This window comes from Doryrhamphus excisus, linkage group LG6, assembly GCF_037039965.1.
Source record: "Doryrhamphus excisus strain RoL-2023G ecotype Guam linkage group LG6, RoL_Dexc_Guam_v1.1, whole genome shotgun sequence".
Taxonomy (NCBI): Eukaryota; Metazoa; Chordata; class Actinopteri; order Syngnathiformes; family Syngnathidae; genus Doryrhamphus; species Doryrhamphus excisus.
In genome coordinates this window covers 18,552,877-18,565,649 of record NC_136362.1, presented here as the reverse complement: position 1 = coordinate 18,565,649, position 12,773 = coordinate 18,552,877, and positions in this window count along the sequence as shown.

Here is a 12,773-nt window from a genome sequence, read left to right as displayed (position 1 = left end):
CCGTATTTCCTTAAATAGTGATCGGGGGTGTTTGGTTATTCCGTAACTAGACTTAAACTGGGTATATGTGGAGCTGGATGTTGATTGGTTGACTTGTTACTACTGTGTTATAATGGGAATTAAATGAGTAACTGAGCTTCTATTTGTATTTTTTTTAAATAATGCAGAGCATTTTTTTCAAATATGAGAATGGAAGACTATACGTTTGTTAAATGGATACCATTACTGTCACTCTGCAATAATGTCCAGTGTTGGGCAGATCATAGTGGAACCTCTGGGTTCATGTGCCTCGGTTTTTGTAAAATATGTACCAATATTTATACACTGTCTCTGTTAGCGTATGGACAAACTGCGTCTAACAAATGACTTGGTTTACCTCCGTATCATTCTGTGGAAACGAGTGCTCAAACAAAGTATCCACATGTTGGTGTGGCAGAGGGTTCTTTTTGAGTTGAGACACTACAGACAGATTCCGGCCTGGGAATATTTTATTCATCTAAAAAGTAACCCACCTAGACGACAAAGAAAGTTGTAAGTGCCAGAATTTTTATTTAAAAAAGGTGAAAACCCAACCATTCACACTCACATTCACACCGAAAGACAATTTAGATTCTCTTATCAGCCTAACACATACATTTGAAATGAAAAGTATGCACGCAGGGAAACTGCTTGGGGCCCCAGTCCAGTTGGGGGCCTCAGAGGGTTGACAAACTTTTAACTTCTACAGAGGTGCCGATGGGGGTCTCCTGAGCCAATATACGTACCACGAGGCTACCTTGGAGCCAACCAACGTCCCACTGTACTTTCAAAAGTAATTGCTTCATCTGCCTTCCCTGGGCATGTAAATCACTGGAGCTTCCCATAATGGGAAGACCTGCTTACAGTATATTATGTGTTGATGTTTGGCCCCCTCTCTTTCCCTGCAACTGAAACCCTCATTCATATCTTCATCACATCACGCAAAGACTACTACTACTAACGGAATTCTCGATGGCACACCCACCCATCTCCTTAACAAACTCTAACACATTCAAAACTCTGCTACCTGCCTCTATCCACCCCCTCTGCAAATGGACTGCCCTATTTTCAATGTATAACTTTTCAAAACATTCTTTTAATATTGGTTTCTCTATGTACTTTTTTGCTTTTGTTCTGTTTTCTGTGCTTTTATGCTTTTTTGTTATGTTGTATATTGCTATTTTGTACATTCATGTTTATTTGCTTTTGGCTTGTAAAGAGTTTTTGAAAAGCACTCTATAAAAGGAATGTATTATTATGATGGTTATTATGATTATTATTAATTGAGCAATTGGACATTTTTTTTGCTTGGTGAAAGAGAAAAATTAATTATTCACAAAAAAATAAAACATTCACTAAATAATGAATAATCAATTGGTTTTAGATAAAAATTTTATTTGTTAAATGGACATTGTGGATATTGTATTGGTGGTTATTTTTCATGTACGTGATATGCAATTTGTCTGCACACAGATTCTTGAGGGAGGCAAACAAAGATTAAGTAAATGCTAAATAAAATGTTTTGAAAAAGGTGTATGTGGAATAAAATATAACAATTAAACAGACATTAAAAAACAATTATTTAACAAACAGAAAAAAACAGATGCTTTTTGTGGAAAAAAAAATACTTTGATAGAGGTTGAGAGTTCCTTGAGTATTGTTGGTAAATATTAGTTCAGGGGCGAGCAACCATTAAAGAAACAATAAACAACATTGACAATTATTTTTAAAAATAACAGCCGAAATTAAGGCAACACAAAAACATAACCAATGACACCACTAGTCACTCAGTCACGCAGTAAAAAGTTAAACAAGTAAATGAGAAAATACATTTCTGCAATGGAGTTCATGGCACGAACGCTGCAATAAAACAAGCAACTTTTCCATACAACTTACACAACATTGCGGCTGAAAATACAGTTGTTTTATCCATCAGCCACACCAGCAACCGCTTGGATTTCATTGTTGCAGCATAGCGAAGTGATGGCGAAATGTGCTGTTGCAAAGGTTTGCTGGTGCTTTGTCTCGTCCCTCAAGTGGTACATAGGTAATCCATGGTACATAGTCAAATGTAAACAGTTCTAATGGACATAGCGCACTGAAAAATATCTGGAAGTAGACAATAGAATGTAATTGAGCTCCGAGAGCCTACAATGAAGGATATATGTTTTAAAATACGAAGAAAATCCGATTTAAAGGCCAAACCGTAAGATGCGCTTGTCATTTAACGTGTTTACTCAGGATAAGACAGAGGTTGGTATGAGCTTAAGGCACAGGGAATCGATTGATCCCACAGCTGCTATTGGCTTCATGTGAAAAGGTTACATGTCCCTATGGAGAACGCTTTAAAAGGCCATTGATGACTGATGAGGCTGTCATGTTTCTATCACACGCATGTAGAAGCGTTCAGTCTCTGGCGCTCACAGACGCAATCACGTAGGAATGGCAATTAGGCCACTCATTCTAGCGGTTTCCATCGGTAGCATCCCGAGACCAAAAGACAACAGATGCACCATGACCTCTATAGGTTTATCCCATCATCTGTGTGCGTGTTTTCCTAAAAGCTGTGGAGATCAGCTCAACACCAGAGCAAATGTTCCATCAGACGCCTATTAAACATGGCCCTTTGTCATTAGTGTTTGCATTACCTGTGTCCTTTCCAATAAAACGTGGCTTTTCAATGTTTGTCCTTCCACACTCACATACACACGCCAGCGCCCCGCTGTCTCACTCACTTTGCTATCAAGGCGATTTCCTGTCTCAAATTTTCAACAGTAATCAAAGTTCCTGATTGAATTTGAAAAGTGAGCTCGGTTCTATAAATCATATTACATGCTTTACTCTCATCACACTGGACGAACCACAGGAATGAGAAGTCACTCTGTGTATCTGGAGCTGTGTGTGCGTGTGTGTTCGTGTGACTGCAATGGAAAATGGATGTTGACAGAACACTGTGATTTGATCCTTGAAGACGGTAAAGGGAGGACAGAAAAGATAACACACCTGGGTTTAATTGTATACAGGACCAGTTCTTGCTGCTTGGTCTAACATCCAGTCAGGCAGCGGTTGGGTGGAGTTAAATGAAAACTGGCACATGGAAAATAAAGTCAAAGGAATTAAGAAAAAAATACATTTTGGACGCTTCTCAAGTTGACAAAATGGGCTGAAAAAAAAGCCACAAGAATTCCCAAGCCTACTTTTATCCAAATGAGAAGAAACAGGGATATAATAAAAGTGACTTTCTGTCCCCTAAGGTACAACCTAAGATAATGTACCGCTTGGGGCATATAATAAGTGGATACAAAGGTAATTGACAGCCAAAACATAATTTTCAAATTGTAAAAGACTTGTGTCAAGGGTAGAAAAGCAGTACCCTTGAGGGAAGCCCTAAGTCACAAGCCACTTTACTCACAAAAGTCCAATAATGTACACATTTACTGAGTGCACATAAATAAAACCAGCAGGAATACAACCTGTATGGGACAACCTAAATTTAGGAGTAGATTAAGAGATGAAGAAGCAGCAAATGAAAAGACCAAAAGGGATAAAAGACCATGTCATGAGAGCTAAATAAAATAAAATAAAATAAAATAAAGAGCATGTGTGGAGCAACTGAGATAATTTGGACCACATAATCCTTCACAGATGTGGAAATTCAACTTCAATGCAACATGACTTGCTGAACTGAAACAATACGACTCCAACTGATGAAAGATCAATCAGCTCTTACAGTACAGTTGTTTTACAATGTCCAAGTCTAACGAATAGGTCATTCCTGTAAATGGAAAAGTGCTACCACTGTTTTTTTATGGTAAAATTCTTGCAAACCAGCTGCCAGATTTTACCGTAAAATCTTTTTTACAGCGTAGCACAAACGCACAACCGTAGCACAAACGCTGCAGGTCCTGAAGAATGTTGAAGAAGCTTTTTTTTGTGAGCAACATGAATTCAACTGGCATGCCGGAAACAAGCTGAATGTGCAACTGCCAAGTGAAAAAAGAGTTTCCCATTCAGTGTTCCCTCGTTTATCGCTGGCGGTGGGTTCCCAAAATAGCCTGTAATAAGTGAAATCAAAGTAGCCAACTTCATTATTATTTATGTTTTAAGACTTTTCTAGAGAGAAAAGCGATTGGAAGACAAACATGTACAAAGTGTATGGTGACGGGTTTTACAGCCTTAAAAATAAACACAGTGGTATAAAAAAGTTTGCCCCCCCCTATAATTTAAGATTTTCCTTTATAAATCACTGGTTGTTGGGACCAGCCATTTCAGTTATATACCGTATTTTCTGGACTATAAGTCGCTCCGGAGTATAAGTCACACAAGGCCAAAAATGCATAATTAGGTAGAAAAAAACATTCGTAAGTCGTATTTTTTGCGGGTAATTTATTTTACAAACTACTTGACCAAAACAGACATTACGTCATCTTGGAAGGAAAATTCTAACATTAATAAAATAATCGAGAACAGGCTGAGTAGGTGTAAGATATGCTAACACAATGAATATTTAGCTACACAAAAAATAAACATGAACTGAAAAGGTGTCCAGTGTTTATGTAACATAAACAGTTTTAAGTACAGTAACTGTTTTGTTTTCTTCATCGCAGTAAGAGTAGCCTCCGCTTTACGGCAGTCACGAACAAGTTTCTCACTGACTCCAAATTTTTTCTCTGCTGCTCAATTACTGTTTTTAGGTGCAAATTTCACTACTTGCAGGTTGTAGTCTGCAGAAAATGTTTTTTTTTGGGGGGGGGGGCATTTGTTATCTTATAAGGTACTCTAAAGTTTAAATATTGAATTGTTAAGGAGTAGATATCGGTGCGAAATTCTAGAGTGGCGTCTTGTGACTGTCTGTTAAATTATATAGATACATTTTTTTTCTTTATGAGTTGCTCTGGAGTATAAGTCGCAGGAACAGCCAACCTATGATAGTCCAAAAAATACAGTATATTGTATAGCAGAGGAACACACTGATGTATAAGTGAAATGAAGTGTGTAATAATTATTTAAAAAAGCAGGCAGGTGCCTAAATTTGGGCACCCCAACAGAAAAATGAATATTTAGTAGATCCTCCTCAATGCTTCCTATAGCTTCCAATGAGGAAGGTTTACAAAATGTCAAAGGGGCCATTGCATCCTTTCATTTTTCAGTATGTAGCCTTTGGAGGAAAAAAAGTTTCCGTGTTTAATGGTCTATGCGCGGCTAATGTACCATATTTAGATCATATTTAATGGTTTATGTGTTGCTGTACAGCATATGGTTTTTTATTGACTGTTCTTGCATTGTTAAACAAGCATGTGTTTTGCGTATATAGTATGTCGTCGATCAGTGTATTTTGCTGATGCATTTGCTTGTATTTACAAGAGTTGCTTCATTGATTAGAAGCAAAAATGCAAAATCACCATCCTTTACTTACTTTAACTGTAAACATCCAAACAGATGCTCATCATATGCTCATTGCTGCTGAATGAATGGGTTTTGAAACATATGCTCGACATATAGACAGTTGATGTATGTAGGCAGTGTTCTTTTCAATGTGGTGTGTGTTTTATATCAAGTGTAATCCAGCACAGCTCTTCTCGAGTCATCAATCAAGTGTCGATGACACAAGGGTAAGGCCTCGAAAACCACAGAACCAACCCCTGTTGGCGGTGAGTCTGCTGCAGGAAAGGCTGTTGTAATGCTCAAGGATTCATAGGAAATGTTTTGTAGGTGTGAAATCACAGTCCTGCATTTGTAAATCACAGAGTAATGTGTTAAGGGAATGTGTTGACCAGTGCAAATACTGTAAACACCAACGCCTCAAAATGCAATGGCTCACAACTCGTCATATTTGTAGTGTTTCATCAGATCCTACCCTTCATCCACTGCTACTTTGTTTCTCCTTTGAAAGACATAAGCAATGTAACCAGTTAGGGCTGAAATGACAACCCCAATGTGATCAAATCTGACTCAAGTGCAGGGAAACATGCAATCGTGCAATGTCTAGAGCTAAATATATAATGCATTCATGCCCTAAAGAAAAGTGTGGTAAGTAATATAATATGCTAGCAATATTGGGTGTTCAACTAAATATTTGCCAATGGAAAGATGTGGGGGATTTTACTGGTGGTTAGAAATTACCTGAAAGGCAATCTCATAAAATGAAGGAAACTTGCCCACTGAAATGAAAGTTGAAAAATATAAGGGTGTGTACAATATTATAGCATGTTATGTCTGGAGCATATGAATGGTTCTACAGTTTGCAAAATAATAATGGTAATGCATACATCTACTGGTCTTGACTGCGGTGCATCACTGTCGTCTTAATGCATAAATCATCTTAATTATGTATGCCACTGACAAGTGGACATGTCACTGATTGGTAGAGCCCCCAAGGGATGCGAGGCAAGAAATCAAAATCTAGTTGAGCTTAATGAGCTTGGTGTTTTTGTATGATTATTTTGATGAACTGAAGTGTGAGGACTTGCATTAAAGGTAACCATAAGTGACTTTCCATAAAAAAAGAAACGTATTAAGAATCAGACAGCACAACGTGTCAGGCTGCTCAATGCACTCGAGTGGATGAGGAGGACTATTGGTGGGATGACGCTCGATAAGTAATCAAATACATTAGAGTCCTCATGCACCGTTCTATTGGAACATCTGCAGTACTAAATCCAAGAGCTGAATATTAATTACACAGGTAACAAGTCATTCATGAAATATTTTCCATTTGTGTTGATTCCCATTAAAAATCCTGGTCAGTTGGCTATTTATGCAGATTATGTAACACAAGTTTTTTTCTTGAATCTTGAATACCATCAGGTAATCTCACTTTCACAGCACCTAAAAGGCACCAGTAAGGAGTGTCCAAAGTGTGACCCGGGTGGCCGCAGACGGGTTTTGTTTTGGGGTTTTTTACCCTTGGCAGAAACTAACAAGAAAACAAGAAATCAATAGGGAAAATGGACGAAAAGGCTGTCAATTTGTAATAATAAAAACTAAATCTGAACATAGTAATTCATAATAATTAGGGAAATAATAGCATAAAATACAAATAAAAAATTGTAAGTCATAATATTAGAAACAAAAAATGTTTTGAAAATTAAGTCAGGAAAAGTCAAAAGTCAAAGCATTATGAGAATAAAGTAACAGTATGAGAAAAAAATGTTGCAAAAAGTTGAAATATTTATTTAGCAAAAAAGTGTAATGTAAAGAGGAAAAATTCATACTAATAATACACTCACTGATAACATTAAGTGTATGTTTTCTTTAAATGTCACTGAATGTTACTGAATCTGTCTATTTCAAAGGGGACTTATTATGCGTTTTCTTATTTCTGACCAATAAATGTTGTTACATTGTTGTATTCACATGTCAAACAATGCCAGTGTGTCAGATGAGGTTTTTTGCATTAGGGTTTTGGAGGATTTTTTAAACACCAAGTTCCACTAATGTCAACGCAATTCGGACTTCCATGTATAGGTATACCCAGCTACAAGGTGTGTGTGCCTAGAGGAAGGTCGGGGTTGGAGTAAATTACTGGTTGGAGTAAAAACATTACAGGGAGAGTCTGGAAGATCTAGAATACTTTCTGTGTGGGTTATTGTGTGTGGCTGCTCTATAGGAGTCCAGAACACAAATGCCCCAAAAACGAGTATAATAGGTCCCCTTTTAATGTCCATTAACTCTTCTGTGCCGGGATATAGGCTCCTCTCATTTAATCAAAGTTGACACGTACAAATAAGCATATATTCAATACAGCTGCATCATCCATATTTTTTCATGTAATTTGACGTCTGATGATTACAAAAATACAGCCTTACATAGAAACCTAAAAAAAAAAGTGCAGTTAAATTACAAGTTCAAGTTAAAACCATTTTGGTAGCCATAAACCACAACCACATGCTTGGTAAAATGTCATGGGAATTTAAGGGCAACTTTGTGATGCACATCGACACACGCACACCACAATCCATAACCGCTATCCATGTGGTGGGCACACACAACTGTGATAGCTCGTGTTTGACCACACAAGATGAACCGAGGGAGGAAGCTCTGACACCGCCAGTGATCTGTTTCACGAAATATAGAAAAACATAAGGCGCATTTTAATTTTGTCATCAAAATTGTCATTCTCTTTGCTGTGTGAATGTGGTGTCATTCACTTTGTCATCACAACAGAGAACTTGTTGTGCATACACACACACACACACACAAATGTGAGGCACAATCACAGCGGTTAGTGTAGGCAGCTGAGGCTCTAAATCATCCACGCTTCCTAACAGAGGTTTGACCCAAATAACATTATAATTTATGAAGGCTTTTAGGCTTTCAGGCAGCCATGGAAATAGAACAGAGAATAATGGGAGTCGGACCTGAGCTACATCGCTTCAGTTTATGTCCCCGTCTTTTACTAGGACACGCGTCTACTGTTCTAAATGATACAGAGGCAGTAAACACAATGTTAATGGACACCCAGTTTACAAAGATGTGCTCGTCTGCAAACATGTGGCCCAGTACAGTTGCACAGTTAGATATCCAAACACGAGTATTTAACAGGCAGTGACAGATTACAAAATGAGATGCAATTAAAAAGCAGATGCAACACAGTAAATGGAGATATATGAAGATGCGTGATAAAGTCAAGACAAAAAAAAAAGACAAATGAAGCAAAATGAGCTGCTAGAAAGGGTTTGAAGAGGATACTAAAGAAGTAAATAGAAGAATGAGATCTATTCTGAGACATTAATATCTATAACTGCCAAGATATATTTTGATGTACGCAGTCCCATTCAAATCTGTAGTAAAGTGTAAAGCATGTGACAAATCTTGGTTCTAAGACTATTATATTCAATTCAAAATACAGTGGAACCTTATTATTTTGTTCCAGAAGGTCCTCACCAAAATGGACGCTAACTGGATCTATTTTTCTCATAAGAAATGTACATCCAATCAGTTCCAGGAGTCCAAAAATGCTTATTACAGTTATATCATAAATGGAAATGCATATAAATACACATAAATGACGAATGAATGGGATAAATATTTAGGCTTAGACAGTGTGAGGGTGAGCGACAGGAGGAAAACCTCTGATTTGCTTGTGGAGAAGTTATTTGTAGATTATTGCCACCTACAGGATTGAAGTGGAACACAGTAGCCACGTGTACATGAGGAGTTGTTACTCTTTCTGAATGACGTTTCTGAAAACAATGGTATACATGCAAAGGAATATACTAATGTCTTGTCTACAAGCGCCACTATAGTCTAACAGAATAGTCAATGGGGCATGCCCAGTAAAACGTAAACATCAACATCACGTGATACCAGCTTCCCCAAGTTTTTCTTTCACCTGTTGGAATAACTCCCTATTGCGACTTTTTCGTACGTTCAATCTTCAAATTTATTTTGGATCAAAAACAAACTATCCGCAGCAATTCAGTGCCGATTGCTCGCCTCCATTTTAAAAACTGAAAAACGTCTCGAGCTGCGTGTTGCGTCATATCTGAGCATGCGCTGAAAGAACGCACCTGGGATCAATTTAAACAGGAAAAGATACAATTCACTTTTGCTAATATTTTAGAATTGTTGGTCATCATGTGGGCGGTACGGTGGTCGAGTGGTTAGCATGTTTGCATGTTCTCCTCGTGCATGCGTGGGTTTTCTCCGGGTACTCCGGTTTCTTCCCACATTCCAAAAACATGCTAGGTTAATTGGCCACTCCAAATTGTCCATAGGTATGAATGTGAGTGTGAATGGTTGTTTGTCTATATGTTCCCTGTGATTGGCTGGTGACCAGACCAGGGTGCTCCAGCAACACTCGTGAGGAAAAAGCAGTAGAAAATGAATGAATGAATGAATGGTCATCATGTTTTATATAGATATACATATATTTTCTTTTTAAAGACAAACTGATCTTGTGAATGGCGTATAGAAGGGTTTAGATTCTGTTCCACAGATGGCGGTAAAGCACACGAAAGCTTGCCAACCACCGATAAAAACAGAAGAAGACAAAGAAGAACGCACCCTGGCAACTTTCCGTTTGAGCGGGTACAAGATACCTCAATCGGATTGGGGAAAGGAATTTTCCACCCCTGTGAATCAGATTATATGTTCATTCGGATTGGCACTTTTCTTTCGGAATGATGTATATACAAAGGTTAAATTCTTTCCATTTGAGCAAAAAAAAAAAACTAATGCAATTGGAATATTTGGGTCCATGTATACATGACTAATGTGAGAAAGTAGCACAAGAAATTGCATAAAATTTACAGTTCCTTGTAAATCACATGACTGCTATTATTGCTATTATTATCACATGACTCTATATTATTATAGAGACTTGTCAAATAACCCCTCATCGTGTCCATGTTTGAGTCCTATTGAGTCAGCACCCACGTGTAGTCCTCCAAGCACTGGTAAAGCACAGACATGGTGACACACTGAAGCAGCGAGATCATTAGTCCCCACTGCCAGCTGTCCTCAGGCAGGGTTAAGGTGCAAATGAACTGTTAGGAGCAACGTGAAGAGGACAGATCTCAAGTAAAAGCTGAAAAAGAAGCGTTGAAGAAATCCCAGCGCTCGTGTGTGTGTGTGTATGCCTGCAAGCATATAATCCTCCTGCACTCCAACGGGTCATTTGATTCAGGGTTTGAAGTGGAGATGCAACTCTGCGGAGAAGGCTTCCGTCACGGTTCCACTGATCACAGCGACAAGCTGTCATGGCAGAGGAGGAGGTCCAAAGAGACAAATGAAATGACATAAAAGCCCGTATGAAATCCTTGTTCACATTTTTAGACACCTTCGTTCACTGTGGCATCGGGGCAATTGCTTGAACTACAAAGATGCACATTCTGCTGTCCATGGTGTCAAATATTGGAGAACTATGAGAGCTACCTCCACTAAAGTGCTATAGTCCTCCACTCCAGTCCACCCAAACCATAGCCACCATCTTGTGTATAGTATAAAACAATATGGACCTACACCAAAATCACCAATTTCCCTTGGTGCATGCCAAACGGAACAATCAACACCACCGACAAGCATCAACTAAGGACTGCGGTCTGATGTGTGCAAGCATACTGGTAACTTAGTGTAAGCATAGGTGGTGTGATCTCAATCAATCAGTGAACGGAAAAAAAATCTGATGTCACTCTACACCTGCTAGCTGGCCCTGTGAGGGAAATCTAAAATCAGTTTCGTTAAAGAAACAGCCCCTTTAAGTGACATGGGCCAGCGGTAGTGATTCTGAAGGCCCTGGGCAGATTACACTGATATGGCAACACATAGAAGCTGAAATCTGATTGCACAAATCTGTTAGACTGTTGGGAATCAATTCATACTTTCATTTAATTTAATGTATTAATTAAAATACTATAATTTCAGTTGTGAATGCAGGTCAGTGGTTCTGTTTTAGGCCAGCAGGGACAGCTTTGCTGGCCTTGACAGTACAGTACTGAAGTGACCAATGTCCGAGTAAGCTCTGTTCCACATCCAATCAACTACTGTTTTGACCTATATATTATTATTGTAAAAATAGTAATGCGATGTACAATAATAAAAAACTAAATCTGCCATAATGCCCTATTCAATTCTCACCGAATCAAGAAAACAATGACGTCGATATTTTTTATAATGTGACATGATGTCTGTAGAGCCAAGATGGACGGGGAGAGGAGGAAAAGAAGCAGCTCGGGTCAGACAATATATGCGTTCACATGTTTTTCTTCCTTGTTGTCATCACACAAATTAGGCCCTGCTTTCTCCTGATAAGGTCGTCTGTCAGTCAAAGCAAATTTAAAAAGGAAACACTTTTTTTTTTTTTAACGGCTGATTCGGCTTCATTAGGACACGAGAAATATACAGGCATAAACACTTTTGTGAGTGAGCCGTGACTTCTGAGGAATTCCTTTATACATTTCTATCCCTTCTTTGGATTGTTGTCAGCATGTATATTCCTAACATAACCTGATGAGTCACAGCCATTAATTCAATTCCACAGCCAAATCCAAACATACGGATTAATGCATGTCAAGTGCCTCCCCTGAAGAAAAAAACGCAAAAAAAAGGGAAGTGTACACATAAAAGGTTTGGCCAAAAGAGAAGTGTTTGTTAAATGAAGATGAATGCACTGGTTTGTACTAAAAGTGATATTTTATTTAGGATCAGACGCCTTCTCTTTTGTAATGTACCAGCCACTCTCACAACATGACAGCCCTCGGAAATAGATATTGATTCCAAAGGTTGATGCAATACCCCCACCACCCCCCCAACAATCTTACATTCACACCATCATCTCTACCTCCTTTCTATCATGCACTTTTTAATACGCTTCCCCCTCCTTCTCCTCCTCCTCTGTGTCTCTATATTATGGGGCTGCACTGTGTGATGAGCTATAAAGCATGATTGATGCCAGGGGCTGATTTTAAGGCCCCGAACGCTTTAGGGCCCCCGTTTAAATTCTAGGAATGTACAATATATGTTATTTTGCGTGCAATGGGTCTGTATTCATGATGTATCAAGAGTGAGGATAATAGAGCAAAGCGTGTATGTAGCAGTAGAGAAGAGAGGGGAATTTGCCACAGCAAAAGCGTGAAGATGAAATGCTTCTCAAGTGAGACAAGTATCAGCTGTGGCCCAGCCTTGCAATGATTTATTATATTTTCCTGCTATTGTTCCACTGAAAGTGCGTTAAAAAGCTACACCAAATCAATTACTGGACGCATGGCAATACTAGTAGCTAGCCGTTGACTATATTTAAACACTTTAGAAGG